Genomic DNA, 16,312 nt, shown 5'->3' with positions numbered 1-16,312 from the left:
TGGAAGGAATGATGGTATCATAGCCATGTCTCTGATGAAGGGCTCATTCTGTTTAAAAAGATTTTGGTTTCTAGGGTCCCCGAAGCCTGGTGCAGAGCAAAATTCCCCTTCTTTACAAGCGTGGGTGTGAGACCAGTTCTCTTATCAGTCCAAAGGGAGATCAAACTTCTCATCTCATTGGTGGGTCTCCATTGCATGTGGGTGACTGGATACTGTTGTGTTTGTTTGTCAGAAACAAAATTAAGGGTTGCCCCCAAAGCAAGCTCTGGGTTCTTCTGCTTGTATCCTAAAGGTCATATTTGTCCCATGTCCTACCATACTGACCAGAGTATGGCCGGGGTGGGGGGCAAAAACAGAGTGTAACCACCACATGCATTTTTTGCACATCAGAAGGCCATGATTTTTTTTTTTTTTAAGATTTTATTTATCTATTTGAGAGAGATCGAGAGCAGGAGCAGGGGGCGGAGTAGAGGGAGAAGCGGACTCCCAGCTGAGCAGGGAGCCCAACCCGGACTTGATCACAGGCCCTTGAGATCATGACCTGAGGCAAAGTCAGACTCTCAACTGACTAAGCCACGTGGGCGGCCCAGAAGGCCTTGATTTGTATACGTTTTCATGATACATCTGTGTGGCTGGTGGCTCAGAACACACTTGGGTTGGCCGTTTTATAGCTAGTAACACCAAGAAGCTCTATGAATGTGGTGTCTCAGAGGAGTGACGAGATTGTTTAGGTTACACCTGGTAGGAGCAAAATCTGCTTCTTGCTTGTGCATTCTCGCAGCCCTGTCCCCGCTGAAGCTCCCTCTTTCTTGTGACCCAGCATAATTTGATGAACAATTTCTAAGGCCTTTAAAAAATTTAGTAGCTTTGCTTCACCTCTACTGTTTGTGCCTTAAAAACTTTCCCTGGTCTCATGTGTGGAAAACTTGCAGTCAGAAGGAAGCATATAGCCTTTTGCTGGGAGGATTGCTATGTTCTAGAACCCATTGGTCTCGACTCAGCCAGGGTCACTTCCCTCCTAAATGATAAGCAGACTGGCTGAGGAGGAGCCACTGTCTGTTTCTAGAAAAATCCTAGAGCTGAGAAGCACGCTGTGGAATGCCCTTAAGTGGTGAAGGCCTCAGTGTCCAGCACTGTGGGAAGAGGCAGCCAGAATTGCGTTTTAGCCAAGCTTATCTTGAAGAACTGAGCCCCATTCCCTTCTCCAGAGCTTCTCTGAGCAGAGGGGAGAACTCAGTATTAACCGACTCTTGCATCCTGACTTTGGTGCCCACAAAGCCCCCGGTAAATGCAGCATCGCCTTGGGGTGCACATCGAACAGAAAGCAAGTGCTTCTGACTTGGCTTTGCAGTTTTTTTTTTTTGCTTTCCGTAACATTTTAAAGTATTGACAAATACACAGTTTAGTAACACATTTTTTTTTGCTGGAGCTGCCTTTCTCAGGAAACTGGTGTTTCATTTTCCTTCAGGAAAATGCATAAATACTGGTCTGGGTGTCAGCGTTTTGTCTTTTCCTTCGTTGGCTGAATGTCCTGATGTTAAGGGCCTTTCTTAGGTTCCAGAGTCTTTGCTTGGAAACTGCCACCTAGGTTAGTTTTTAATCTCTGAAGAAATCTTGACCCAAACTGGTTTTTTATGAGGTTATTTGTTTATAACTGCCGTGTTTGACTTGTTCTTCAAGAAATAGCTGTTAGTTTTCATGTGTGAAACTTTAGGGATTAAGAGACACTGAGTGCCAGATAGTTTATAGCTTTTGTCTGTGTCAGTTAGAGTTTAATAAAGGAAGCTGTTCTCTTGCTTTTCCCAGAATGAGCTTTTAAATTACAATTTTAAAAAGTCAACTCTGAAAGAGAAGAGAGATTATATTTAAATTTTCTTTCCAGCAGCTAGAGAGAGTGACTGAAATCTGTTTCTAAACTAGAACATGAGAAACAAAACATTGTATGGGGAGAAGGATAACATACAACATGAGGGTACTCTGAGCCCTCTAGGCTAAACTTACACCGTTGGTAGCAGATCCATAAGGAAAACACTTAAAAATACATACAGAGAGTGAGTTTCTTTTGTTTTATTTACTTTTAGAAAGACAGTGAGAGGGAAATTTTGCGCGTGTAAAACTTAATTCTTATCCAGGAACGGAAGCTGGGAATCGAAGAAAAAAAGAATATTTCCAGTTTTGATATATTTGATACAATTCATTATGATATGGTTGCGTAGATTAGAAACCTTTAATTTTATATGGGTAATCTATTATCAGAGTAGATATAAATAGAATCAGTAATTATAGTTACAGATAATTAGAGGTAAATTTAATAGCAGGTCCAAACAGCAGTGGGCAACGTAACCCAGTAGTCAATAGCATGTGGAAGAGACAAGGATCTCTCAAAAGGCCTCCAGTACCACTGTGGTTTCCCTAAATTCTTGGTGAATTATAAGCCACTGATCTCAGGCAAATCAAAACTGTTCTCAGCCACCTGCATTCTTTGGAGGAATCAGGGAGTAGTAAATATATTTCTTTTATAGAGGCCATTTTAAATTAGTTAATTATATCCTTATTTCAAGACAGTCTAGATTCTGAAAGTAGGAATTAGAGTTTAATGAAGTGTGATATGGCCTGTTTGTCTAATATAACTATCCCGTCATCTGAATTTTGAATTTCTCAAAGCTCCACTGTTAATAGTAGCTAAGATATTTGTTGGTTTGTCCCTAACCTATGACCTGACGCTTTAAAAGAACAAATGAGCCCTCTCCAAACTTTTCCGTGTCATTGTTCACAGCACCGTCTCCAAAGTTGGAAGAAGCCTTCGAGGTGTCATTCAGCCACAGATGTAAAGTGACCTGTTTGTAATTAGGCTTGTAAATAAAACCTCTGGGAACAGTGCGTCGGAAACTTCTACCTGCTACCTGCGTACTTGTCACTAGGGAATCTTGTTAGAAATGCAGATTCTGGGGCCTGGGGTGTAGCCTGAGATTGTGCATTCCTGAAAAGATCCAAGATGGATCCCATTCCTGTTGATCCCCTGTATCATACTTGGAGAAACAAAGTCTTAAAAAGTAGCTGTGGAATAGCCAACCCCCTCTCCCACATTAGGAACTCTCCTTTTATACATTCTCCCATATGGTTATTATGTTGGCCCCAATATTTTCCTGCTTTGGGGGCATCGATGAAAATCAAGCAAAAATGGTTACCTTGCTGGGATTGCTAATACTAAGATTTACTGTAAAACTCTTTCAAAATGACGACCAAAAGCTCCATGTCTTTCTTGTTCCCGTTATATTTCAAGCACCTAGAAAGCTCCTGGCACACGTTGGGAGCTGAGTAAATACCCGCTGACTGAAGCCATAAATGCATAAATATATAACATTCAGATTTGGGGACATTATGAGGACCATTCGTTTTGGGTTTTCACCATCAAATTTTTAATACCCCATAGAAACACATCAGAAAGCACCTAATTCTCTGTAAGTGTGGAGTAGATATATCCTGGAACCTGGCTCTTACTTGAAAAGAGTCGTCAAGTTAACACCTCATCTCTTTTCATGGCTTTCTAGTTAAATTTAACTTCTTTTATTAACCAAATTGGGTCATCTCATCACAGCAAACAGTTCCAAGGCAGTATGAAGAGTTTACTTCAGAGATAGAAACTTGGTAATCTTTGGAAAGGTGGTGGTATGTTTATATTCATTCACAGTAAAGATAGTCCCAGTCTTCCTCTTCAGAAACAGCTATGATAGCAGAAGTCCCAGATTTGACATTTTTCATGTTAAAAATTCTCCAAGCGTCAACTCAAGCCCTACCTTCTGCACAGACTTTCTGGAATCCGTCCAGGCACGGATCTCCTCTGCTTGGTTTTATGCCGGCCAGATCACCCAGCTTCTTGTATTACAGTCTCTGACTTGCTCATCTTTTACTCTCCCACGATCACTCCACTGGAAAGAAATACTTTCATCTATAGATTTTTATATGTCCAGGTATGCCTAATCTAATGTTGGCCCACAACAGCAGTAATGTTGACTGAAAACGTGCGAATGGTTTGAGCATTTGAGTAGAGAAGAAGACCAAACCAGGCAGAAGTTATCTGGGGCAGCTTTCTGGAAAAGGTGATGATCATTTGGTTTGACATTATCTCCTGCCATATAATTATGATAGCACTGCAGCCAATATTTGAGAGTTGTAAATAAATGCTCCATAAGAAAAGGGTGTTGCCCAGTTAGAATGGCAAAAATTAACAAGGCAGGAAGCAACAAATGTTGGAGAGGATGTGGAGAAAGGGGAACCCTCTTATAATGTTGCTGGGAATGCAAGTTGGAATAGCCACTTTGGAAAACAGTATGGAGGTTCCTCAGAAAGTTAAAAATAGAGCTACCCTATGACCCAGCAATTGCACTACCGGGTGTTGACGCTAAAATACAGATGTAGTGACAAGAAGGGGCACATGCACCCCAATGTTCATGGCAGCAATGTCCACAAGGAGATGAGAGGCCCTTCAACAGATGAACGGATAAAGATGTGGTTCACATATACGATGGAATATTACTCAGCCATCAGAAAGGACAAATACCTACCATTTGCATTGGCATGGATGGAACTGGAGGGGTTTATGCTAAGTGAAATAAGTCAAGCAGAGAAAGACAATTGTCATAGGGTTTCACTCATATGTGGAACATAAGGAATAGCACGGAGGACATTAGGGGAAGGAAGAGAAAACGGAAGGGGGCGGAAATCAGAGTGGGAGATGAACCATGAAAGACTATGGACTCCGGGAAACAATCTGAGGGTTTTGGGGTGGGGTGGAGATGGGTTAGCCCTGTGATGGGTGTTAACACGGGCATGTGTTGTAATGAGCACTGGGTGTTATACACAAACAATGAATCATGGAACACTACATCAAAAACTAATGAAGTACTGTATGGTGACTAACATAATAAAAAATAATAATAATAAAATAAAAACTAAAAAAAGGATAATACAGAGTTTCCATATACCCCACAGCCAGTTTCTCTTATTATTAACATCATCCATTAATACGGTACATTTTTCACAATTAATAAACCAATATTGATATGTTAAAAAAAAAAGAAGAGGGTGTTGCTGCATAAAGCAGCAAACTATGAAGATATTTACAGATGTTCTGAACTTAATTCCTACTCATAGGAAGGAACTTTTGGGCGTGACATAGAAGTGGCGAGAATTATATCTGCCATCTTGAAGTTGATATATTCAAGATGTACTTACTGAACAAAAATGAGTCAAACTGGCTCCCTGCTTTCAAGAAGCTCGCGCTCTATAGGCTCTCACCAAATGGACTGTAAGGAGCTCTGTTGTGAGGAAGCAAGCACAGTGCTGTGAGAAGCAGGAGGGAGGAGGCACGGATTCCAGCTGGAGGTGGACAGAAATGGGTTTTGCCTGGATTCTGCCTCTCATGCCTCTGACGTGGGATTGACCTGCTGCAGGCAGTGCGAGCTCTCTGTTATCATTCACATGAACCTTGGTTTGGGACCTCAGTCAACTGAAAGCTGCTCTTCTGGTTCGGCCCGGACTCTTCTGGACTCTTGCATCTGCTCACGGTTCTTTGGAGCCTCTTCCCTGGGTATCTTGCCAGCTGTCCATGTGCTTGCTTCCCCCGTGTTCAGTCTGGCGTGTTAGGAGCTGTAACACAGATAAAGGGAAAGTGAGATTGCATCAGTTTTGAGTGTCCTGGGGTTTTTTTTATGGGAGTGAAGCTAGGTAGAAAGCCATTTTTGTCATTTAATGCCATGTGCACTTCCTGATACATATTCACTTACTTCATAATGACAGCTGTCTTCCATCAGGTGTCTACTAAAGTGCTTGGTATCCTGGCTGTTGGTTTGTAGACATTGCTTCAAATGCTCAGAACTGTCCTACAGGGGTAGATGGTGTTTACATCCATTTTATAGAATAGGAAACTGAGGTTTAAGAGATTAATTAACTTGTGTTGGTCTCATAGGTGATAAACAGCAGAGCCTAATTCTTCCCCAGCCTGCCTGATTCCAAAGCTTAGGTTCATCTAACTGCCCCATTCTGCCTCTGTAGGTGGGTCCCCTGTTCCGGCCTTTGTGAACTTTGGCTGGAGGCTGAGGTATTTGAAGCCTGGGATAACTGATCCCAGTAGAGGAAGTATTACTGTTTTGTGGTGTGTACAAATTATTCCAGTGGTGTTTGCCCTTTCGTCTGTCTTCTGCTAATATTTGCTTCTCTGCAGGAATTTTGATAGAAGATTGACTGATAAGATTGATAGGGAGAAAAGGTTTGTCACAGTCTCCTAGTCATTCATTCATCTCTGTTGGGTCCCAATGGGGAAACAAATAAAAGGAATTAACATATATACTAAAGGACTTAAGGTAGAGACTGCTAGGTCTAGACTATTTGAAGCAGTAACTATATATTATGCTTGGCACATGTGTACTGAATGGTAAATGGATATGGTTTTGACTCTGCTATAATTTGAAACAACTCCAAAAGTATTTCAATTTAACATCTTCATTTGTTTATACTAACTCTGGCTTTTACAACAATCTGGCTTTTTGCCAGTTATCACAAAAGATTGGAAATTTTCCCATAATAAATTCATTCATTTATTCATTTCTAAATACATGCTATAAAAATAATTTTGAAAGAATCAAACTTAGACTAATTCAGAGCTTAAGGGCGTTAAAGTTTATGCCAGGAAACAAAATGATAGAATGCTGGAACTTCACAAAAAATGAGAAATTAGCTCTTGCATAAATGAGTTTGCAGTAAATTTAAAAAAATAGGAATCAAATAAATAGAGTGGTATTTGTACTTTTATTAAGTCTGTCTGTTTTCGAGGTAATTCTGTCAAAGGTTTTCCCCTTCCTTGAATAAAGTTGAGTGTATGATTTTTGTTTTTCGAGCCCAGAATCTTGGTAGCATTTGTATTTACTGAAACATTATTTAACTGCCTTCCGTGTATGTTTCATTGTGCCGTTTGTTACGAAGTACTTTTGTTTCTGCATCTTGATCCCCTTCTGGAGAACATTGACATTACAGAGACTTTTCCAGGGTCCTCAACTTGAAGTGTCAGCTTCTACCATCTTCCCTAGAAGAGTAGATTACAAAGTAGTTTGGGGAGTAGCTTACTTGGTAAATAGCCTTGACATTCAAGAAGTTCACTTTAACAGATTGGGCTCTGTTTTTCCAAAATCTGTATTGTTCCTGGAGAAGGTGAAGGGTAAATCAGACTCTTTTAAGGTTTGCCTGAACGCTTTTAGGTCGAAGAGCAAAAACTCTTAAATCTGTATCCTTAAGGAATTGATGCCGGTTATAAAAGTGCCTCGTTTGGCCTTGTGCAGTATGGAAAGGACTGCCTGCAGCTTTCCCTGTTTATTTCTCAGTGACTGAATGCCTTTCCTTTCCTATAAAAGGATTTTATGACTGTTTGTTGTGCTGTATATTGGTTTAAGATCCCGAAGCTGCCCTAGGATTGTTACGGCTCGTATCCTTTATTAACACCTTCTCCATTTTTGGATTCATGTTATTTGGCAAACATGTGTTGAACATCTTCTTTGCATCGGTCAGTGAGTTGGGGATGGACTTTTTTTTTTAAATGAGTAAGAGTCCCTGCATTTGTCACTCACGGTCTAGTTCTGGAGACACACATAGGAGGCTGAGAGAATGCAGTGAAGAGCTGAGAGCACACGGGGACCAAGAACCACCAAAGCTTTCCTAGAAATCCTACGCTTTTGAGCAGAACGTAGAGGTTGAGTTGCCCCGGCCAAGGAGAGCATTCATAAGAACTTTCGCATCCATCCCCTTCTCTTTTCCTTCTTCTTTCTTTCACTTTTCCTTTGGCTGCTTCCAGTTTCCTCAGCCTCCCACAGCTCCCCGGCATGTCTTTTCCTCACACCCCATTTCTCTTCAGCTCTTTTTGTTCTTCAGGACTTTTCCACATGAGGGGTCTACGCACAGCCCCCTCCCAGGAAGCAGCGAGGAACACAGTGCAAGTGGGCTCCCTGACAGAAAGATTTCCTCCATGGTAGACTGGTAACCATCACTGCTTTTCTTTAGACATCCAAGGCACAAATTTAATTCAAAATCATGTTGGTAGGTAGTGATAGAGATAGATCAGAAGTAGGGGGATTAGCAAGCGGTGGGAGGAAGTCACTCAGTGAGTCCCCAAATCCCAGCCGTCACTCTGCTCATTCAAGCAACTGCTACCATTGTCGAGAGAAGCAGGATCCCTCTACTGGGTGTTTACATCCAAATAAAATGCACCTTCCATAGACATTCAGTAGAAATTGAGCTGTGGGGGTGCCAGCGAGAGGTACTAAGGTCAGAGATGTTATAAATACCATTGAATAAGCTCTGACACTCCTATTGATTTTGTTGCTCACTAAAACCTCCGTTACTCTCAAGCAAGGGAAATCAGATGGGGTGACCACCCCCTTTTCTAGAGGTAGCCCTTCCTTTCTTCCCCACACACGGCGGGGGGGGGCACCCTATATCTGGATTAGCTTTACTGGCATCTAGAGTTGTATTAGCGGCGCCTTCTCAGACACCAGTGAAGACCCTGGCAGGTGAACAGAGCCCATTGTTGTGAAAGGCTTTGCAAATGGTAACGTGGTGTGCAAAATCAGTTGTTTTGCATCTGTGGTGCCAGCAGGTGGCCTGGATTCCATAGCCCTCCATCGCTGACATTGAGGACTGGTGTCCTTCCTTTTCTCCATCGTGTCTCCATTTACCTTGGATTTCCTGTCTCCATTTCTTCCCAGAAAATGCTGATGCTTGCATGCCTGCCATCATCCGTACATCGCTGCCAGAGGCAGCATTTTCAGTACTAGCACCTCACCCCACTCCTGTGACCCACGAGCACCCACGTCATCCATTCTATTATTGGCCAGACCTTTTGCTGGGGACCTCAGAGTGCTCAGCCAGCCAGGGCTTGAATGGGCTTGCTCCCTGTGTGCACTGTGGTGGCCTTGTCCATCCAATGGACTGCCCTAATGCCAGTGGCCAGGACTCCCCAATGCCTTATACACTCTGTCTTTGATCTTGACAGATTGTTGTTGGTATCCAGCTTCTAATAGTGGGCGGGTTGAGTTAGAAGGAAGGTGCTCCTCATTGGAGCAGTGAGTCTAAGATTTTTGAACTTAAGCAAACTACATAGGCCACCACCTGATCTGGAGTAGCCTGGGTCAGTTTGGGTCTCTGTCCTAAGGCACTGCGACTGATAAATCGTCCTGATCCTTGCTGCTACCCAAAGATGTGTCCTGTCAGTGAGCCCGTTTCCTGCACAACAGCCAGAGCCATCAGCCAGCAGTCAGCTAATGTTAAAAAGAATGCAAGTCTGGCTGCTGCATTTCCTGTCTTGTAGATTGATGATCTTTGGCTGTTTTGCTGATGTCATGGTACATCTGTTTTTTTGGAGTGACTATAACAAGGAAGGAGAATGGTTAATCTAGCAAGAACTCATTATACCATGAATGATGAAGGGTGGCTTCTGTTTTATTCCTATTTGATTTGTTTGCTTCATTGGGGAAAACAAATGATTATGTCACCCTATAGAGAATTTCACTTTCTCTTTGACATGCAAATAAACAGCCTCCCACATTTCATTTTTTTTTTGCCATTGCTGGGATGGTTGATTTAAAAGACACATTGTTAAGCTGCTTTCCTATATCATGACCTGCACTACTGGGTAGGGAAGAAAAACCAGTAAAGTATGTATACTTTTTAAGGAATGAGGGACCCTTCGATACAAATGCCCCTAGAAGCCCAGGTCCATTAACGAGATGGATTTGATGACAAAACCAAACTAAATAAGAGGGAGGAGGACATGAGTCTTCATTTAATTTCCTGTAATACATCATGGAGATGAGGATTCAAATCTCACTAATTCATTAAAGAAGACATCAAAGAGTCCTTTCTCCTTCTTGTCGTTTTCATCTGACAGAATGTTCCTGGTAATGGGTACATTCGTTCATTTCCACTAAGAATGTGTTTTGGTATATAAAACACCGGAGGTGTTGGTTGTTAGGGGGTTACAGATACTGGCTAATTTGGATTTTCCAGGCCAGATCCCAGTCGGAAACTTTATGGCCACTAGTCTCTAGTCATGTATACATTTGCTATTTCTATTCCTTGACCCTGGGCTTTTGGAGCCGGGCAAAACGTGTTTTGTTTTGTTTCCTGTGCTGGCCAGTATGGATTTGTGATTAGCCAAACCTGATTTGAACAGCAGTTTGCAGGCCCATGTCTTGGGGGTATGTGGATATTATTGGGCACTTGAGGGTATAGATCAGGGGATCTTGACTTTCTGTTGCTAGGTCACTGAACCCTGAATTACTGAGCCCTGAACATAGCATTTGTGTTCTAAAAATTGTGATTTATGGTTGAAAGCAGCTGCTGCACGTATTTTGGGGGAGAGTATGGTGAGATGTAAAATAAATAAAACTAAATAGACACAGTACATCAAACAATAATTATAAGGAAATGTTTATGGCGAATTAGGAAAGAAATTGATTCCCCCTCCTCCTACCCCGGCAACATTGGGAGCGTTATTGTGCTCATGTTCATAGAACTGTTGGGCCAGCCTTTATAGAGCCATTATGTGAACTCAGTCATGACCTAGACTCTGTAATAGAAGTCACCCGATTCGGTTGTGGATGCTGCAGCCAACAGTCCTGATCTAGAGGTAGGAGTGGGGGTGGCAATCTGGAATATACGTTTTTCTTTCTGTTCTTTTTTCTTTCTTCTTTCTTTTCTTTTTTTCCCCTAAATTTCCTTTTCCATTTGTAATTTTGTATCATATAGACAAAAGTTTCTATTTAAAAATAACCTTTATTCAGAGAGTAATTTTACCAAATTATGGTATAATTATACTTACCAACATTTGACCTTTTAAAACAGCCTCTAATAATCAGACATGTTCAATTGCACTTTTGGCAAAAGTTGTATTTTTTATAACTTCTGTAGTTCTCCCATCCTGCACACTTGTTTTCTAGCCAACATGTCAGGTAACAAATATTTTCTAACCTTCTGCTTTGTGCCAAGAAGTGCACAGGATCAGACATCAAAAGCATTGAAAAAGTTAAAAATGAGTTAGGATGCCAAGACAAAAATGCACAAAAATTAACAGTCTAAATAACGGCACAGGAGATGTCCCGAAGTTGTGTGTATGATTCTTTCCTGAGTGAGAGAGTTAAATGCTGCCTGGGGTGGGGGTGGGGGTCCGTAGAACAAGTTAGACTGAGATGGAATTCTAACTGTGGACATGTCCCAACATGGGTAGGTGAGGAATGGTCACGTGCATGCCTGCTGATGAGCTTAGAGAAGGGGAAGATCTGTGTGGCTTGGGGCAAGGTTTCTTAGAGGTGACAAGACTTGTTCTGTATCTTAAAGACAGGTAGAATTTGAATCACAGGCAGAGATTAATGGGGAGGGCTTTCTGTCTGAGGTGAGACCATGACCAGAGGCAGTTAGGGTTAGACTGGGAAAATAGGTCCGTGGTATAGTAGCTGGAGACTAGACTGGCTAGAGCAAGGTGCCTATGGAAACCCTTGATTTCCATGAGAAGGAGTTTAACCTTTCTTCTGGATACATTCATTTATTATTTATTCACTGTGCGCATAGTTTGAACTAAGCACTGTGAAAAGCTGGGGATACACTAAGGAGCAAGATCTGTGGAAGTGATAGGCAGTTAAGAATTGAGAACATCCTGCACTGTGATGGGTGCCATGAAGGGGAATTATCTGGTGCACTGGGACTCTTTGGAAGGGACAGCTCATGAAGACCAGAAGTTAGTCAAGCAAAGGTGAGGAAGAAGAGCTTTCTAGCCAGGGGGATAACAGGTGTAGAGGTGGGAAGACAAAGATAGCCTGCCGCTTGCCATTTTGAAGGCTTATTGAGTTTGTACTGTCTGCCTAGTGGTACATCCCCCCCCCCAATAGTGGGGGAGACAAATATAGGAGGTGGTTTCTGCCCCCAAAGCACTGGTGTCTTTTCAGAGAGACGTCTAAGAAACACCAAATAATTTACTCTAGAAGTAAGATTTAGAAAAGAGAAAATTGGAGGAAGTCATGGAATGGTGTGAAATCTTCTTTCTAGAAAAGTTAAAGATGAAACAGATGTAGAGAGGTGGTATGTGAGCAGAATATTGAGGGAGAAGGGTGGTCTGTGAGACCCACCTGATGTGATGAAGAGGACGCGCATAACCTTGGAGCAGTAGAAAAGACAACAGTGGGGCAACAGGTCTGGGTCCCATTGGGGGGACCACGCCCTTCAGTTTTCTCATTTGTAAATTTGGCAACCTTGACCTCAGTGGTCCCTGAGAGTGTGTCTAGCTTGAAGTCTAGGTATTTTGGGCTTAATTCCCAAGGCATTAATGAGTTCTGGAGGGTTTTGAAACAGAGGAAGGACCTAACAGAAGTCAGTGCATTAAGAAGATTAATTTCTCTTTATTATAGAAAATTAATGGGATAATTACTAATTTATGAGAAGTACAGTTTTGTACTAAAAATTTTAATTGTGTTCTGATGCTTTTAAAACTTCTAGTGGGACCATTCTCATGTCCCCTGGACATTGCCTTTTGAGTTCTTCCTTAAAAAAAGCAAAAACCAAACAAAAGATAGGGCATAGAAAAGCCTAATGAATGAGGGGGAAGTTTAGAGGCTGAGTCCAAAAAGTGATCTACAAATACAAATTTTAATTTGGATCTTAAAAATTCTTCAGAGTGTTCAGGGAGACCTTGGAATTGGAAAATGTGTGTCTTTTATTTTTGTAGTACTGTTCCTAGGGTGGTCATGCAGTGATGTAATAGAGGTGATAATGGCGTGGCGATTCTTCCGGATACAGGAATACGACACAGCTTGCTAGATTTGCCTTTGTCATAATCCAGGACCGCATCTGCCTCAGCCTGTCCACCCACTGGAGGTCCCACAGAGATGACAGCTGGACAAAAGCCTTGTGAGAATAGAATGTGATCAAATCCTCAGTGTAACCTACTTCTGCTATTCTGTTCTCCAATAAAACAGTTTATCATCAAGCCGTGTATTTAGTTCTCTGCCCAGATGAAGACTTGAATCTTCCATGTGTCAGACTAGAACCGAACGTGGATCTGTTGGAGAGTGTTAATGCCAAGGAGTACTGGCTGATACGTCTTGATGTTCAGCTGCGGTCTTCCGTTGGTGCCCCCCCCCCCCCCCCCCCCCCCCCCCCGTTGCTCTTACTCTCATTTTCCACTCCTGCCGAGTGTGTGCCACTGGGTCTCTTGCTCTAAGTACGTTTTGCTAGACAAGGAGGGAAGAGCACCACGCTCACTAATTATGCTACTTCAAAGGGGGAACACTGGGCTGATTTAAAATAATTATTATAGAGTAGACTGTAAATTGTGGTAACATTTACGAGGCCATAATGGCTCCTAGCTTATAACCCTACCTGTTCTTTAATAGCTGTTTAGTGGCTGAAGACGGGCATCAAAGCCAGGGAAGAGCTTTTACATTTCACAACTCAAACCCTACGATGTGTCACGGAGATGGTGATAGGTACATTCAGGGTGCAGTCCTGAGTGAACTCAGGAGGGGCAGGAGAAGGCCTCTGCTGGGACATTAGAAAGAAGTGTCCATTACTCAGCTGACTTTGCTTTGTCCTCTGGGTCTAGTCTTTCAGCTTCTTTTTGTTTTCTTTAAAGGAGATAATTGCACAGAATGTGTTTTTGGCTGAGCTCTGCAAAATCGAAGTTCCCCAAAGTCTTGTGCATTGCTTGAGAGAAGTGTGAGAACTGATGTACCCTTAAAAAAAAAAAAAAACAATTCAGTAGGTTAAGGGGGCATGGATTTATGCCACCTGAAAATGATTATTTATAACTTCAATTTTTTGGCCTTGTAAGGACATCATTCTTAAATATTTCTTTGTCATGGAAAGTTAATCAAAGATTTAAATTTCAGCAAAAACAAAAATACCTTGGTTTTTCTGACAGATGAGTTTTCGAAATGCTGCTAAACATCTCTGGATTCTAACTGAAATTCAGAAAATGCGTGTCAAGGTCTGGCTGACTTATCCATTTTGGAATCTCTGGTTCCTAGTGGAATGTTGAGAACTAAAAGTTCCCCAAAAATGATTGTTGAAATAAATAAATAGCATAGTTTTCCAAGGCAGATTAGGGCCAACCATACAAGTGTCAAGAGCTTTCAAAATTCCATCATACTAGTATAATATTATATATTACTCCCTTCCTGTCTTTTAGAGGAAGTATATACTGAACATAGTTTTAAATTGTCCATGATGGCTCAGTCGAGTATCTTTAACTGTAGTACTTGTGATGTACTGAAGAAGTCAGCCGTCTAGGCAGTTGACGTAGGGCCTGGGGCTTGGGAGAGCTCCCTCCCTGAAAATCCCTGGACATCTCTTTGTGAAAAAAGGTTTCTAAGAGACTTCATTAGTTCAGCATCTATTGCAGACCTACTGTGTGCCTGATCTGTACCAGAGGGAATATAGAGAGGAAAAATTAGGACAGTTGTGACCTCGGAAATCGGCCCGGTGAAGGACACATACACACATCACAGCAGCAAGATGAGTGCTGCACGTCATCAAGCCTGTGGCAAAGCTTGGGAGAGCTCACTGACCTTCCGTTTGTCTGCAGTCAGCAGCCTTGGCCTTCAGAGCCCTGGGATGTGCCACACAGAAGCTGACCTCCCCATCTCCAACCCAGCAGAAACACGGTCACTGCTCAGGGCTCCGTTTGCAGGCGCTGCTCACGGACCACAAGCTTCTCCTGCTACAGCTCTGCTGTCTCTTTGTTCTGGTTCTGTCTGGGTTTCTTGAGTCTGCCTGCCTTCCTAAGAACTACCAGGTTGTCTCAGTTAACCTCTCATCTCTTTTCATTTCTGCTTTCTAATCTCTTTTGCCTCTCCCCCTTTCTTAAAGTTTATTGCCATCCCATTAAGTAATGATAATAGTAATGATAATGACAGTAAGAATCACATATCGATTGTTTACAAATTGTCAGGTGTTGTCCTATTCACGCATTTTTACCCCATCTTGTAAGGGAGCACCCAAGTCACTGTGAAGTAAATAATTTGCCCAAAGCCACACAACTCCTTTACCTCATAAAAATCACAAAATATGGGTATAGTCTTTGCATCTCTACAACTTTTGTGGCTGGTGTATGTGTGCACGTGTCTGTGTACATGAGGAAAAGAGAGAGAGAAACACTAAGTTCTTTACCAATAAAGAGGTTTTAATCTGTGTGCTCTCTCTTAAGATTTCAGGGCACTTCCAAATCTTGAGCTGTTCTGGATAGACGTGGAAGGTTCTAGAAGGCAGAATTTCAGGCAGCCAAAGCTTTCCCTTGGGGATGCTCATTTCAGTCAGCAGCTCTCTGACCAGTTGGAGAGAGGTGGGTTTCCTCAATCACTGGATCACTGCTGACTTCTCAGACCTGGGATACTGTGGCCTGAGCCTGAGCCCAGGGAGGAAGAGCTCTTAGGCCAGAGTTTGCACCAGTTTCTCAGGGATGATTTCATTTATTTTAGCAGGGAGAGGGGAAAAAAAGGAGGAAAGAGCCTATTTTGGGAGGGAAGAAGGATGTATGTTTAGATTTTTGAGGGAGACACTGTTTTTCAGCTTCTAGTATTCAACGCTTTTCAGAGTGTTACTACATTACTTGGTCAAAAGTATTTATAATTCTGAAGATATTAAATATATCTGTACTTAAATATTAGTACCAAACTGCTCAAAGACAATATAAGCAGGCTCTTTTGTTTTTAAATAATTCTCACATCTGCTCTTAATGGTTAGTTTAGATAATTCCTATCTTTTGGGTCTATTGGTCCTATTTCCTTTTATCTACCACAGTAACCAGCTTAAGGCTGAGATATGCCACCTCAGCATTAAGTTTAGAGATTGCATTGAATAAAAAATGAGGAACATGCTAGGCTTGCGTGAAAGTTGATGCTTTCTAATTCAGGGATGAAAACATGGTACGTGTTTTCCCAGTGCGCGCATCAGACCCAGATCAGTGGCATTCAGCTCTGGCCCCCTCGGCACCATGAAGGTAACATTCAGATTTCCGAGGGATTAATCCAGCTGCAGTTGTGTTGTAGTTTATGGTGTTAAAAAGGATCAACAGCTCAAAACTGGCATGACATCTGTTCCACTGTCCTCCGCATCAGTCAGTGCTTACCGAGGGTCTGCTAAGAGTAGCGCATTGTACCGATGTTCCTGCATCTTTTATGTTGTTGCATGAAATAAAGCTGAGACAGCACTAGTTTAATTAGATTGAGACTTCTTATGAATTTTAAGAACATCTCTGATCCCTTCTTTTCCTGCAATG

This window comes from Ailuropoda melanoleuca, chromosome 8, assembly GCF_002007445.2.
Source record: "Ailuropoda melanoleuca isolate Jingjing chromosome 8, ASM200744v2, whole genome shotgun sequence".
NCBI lineage: Eukaryota > Metazoa > Chordata > Mammalia > Carnivora > Ursidae > Ailuropoda > Ailuropoda melanoleuca.
The sequence above is the reverse complement of the archived record's forward strand: the minus strand, read 5'-3'. Positions refer to the sequence as shown.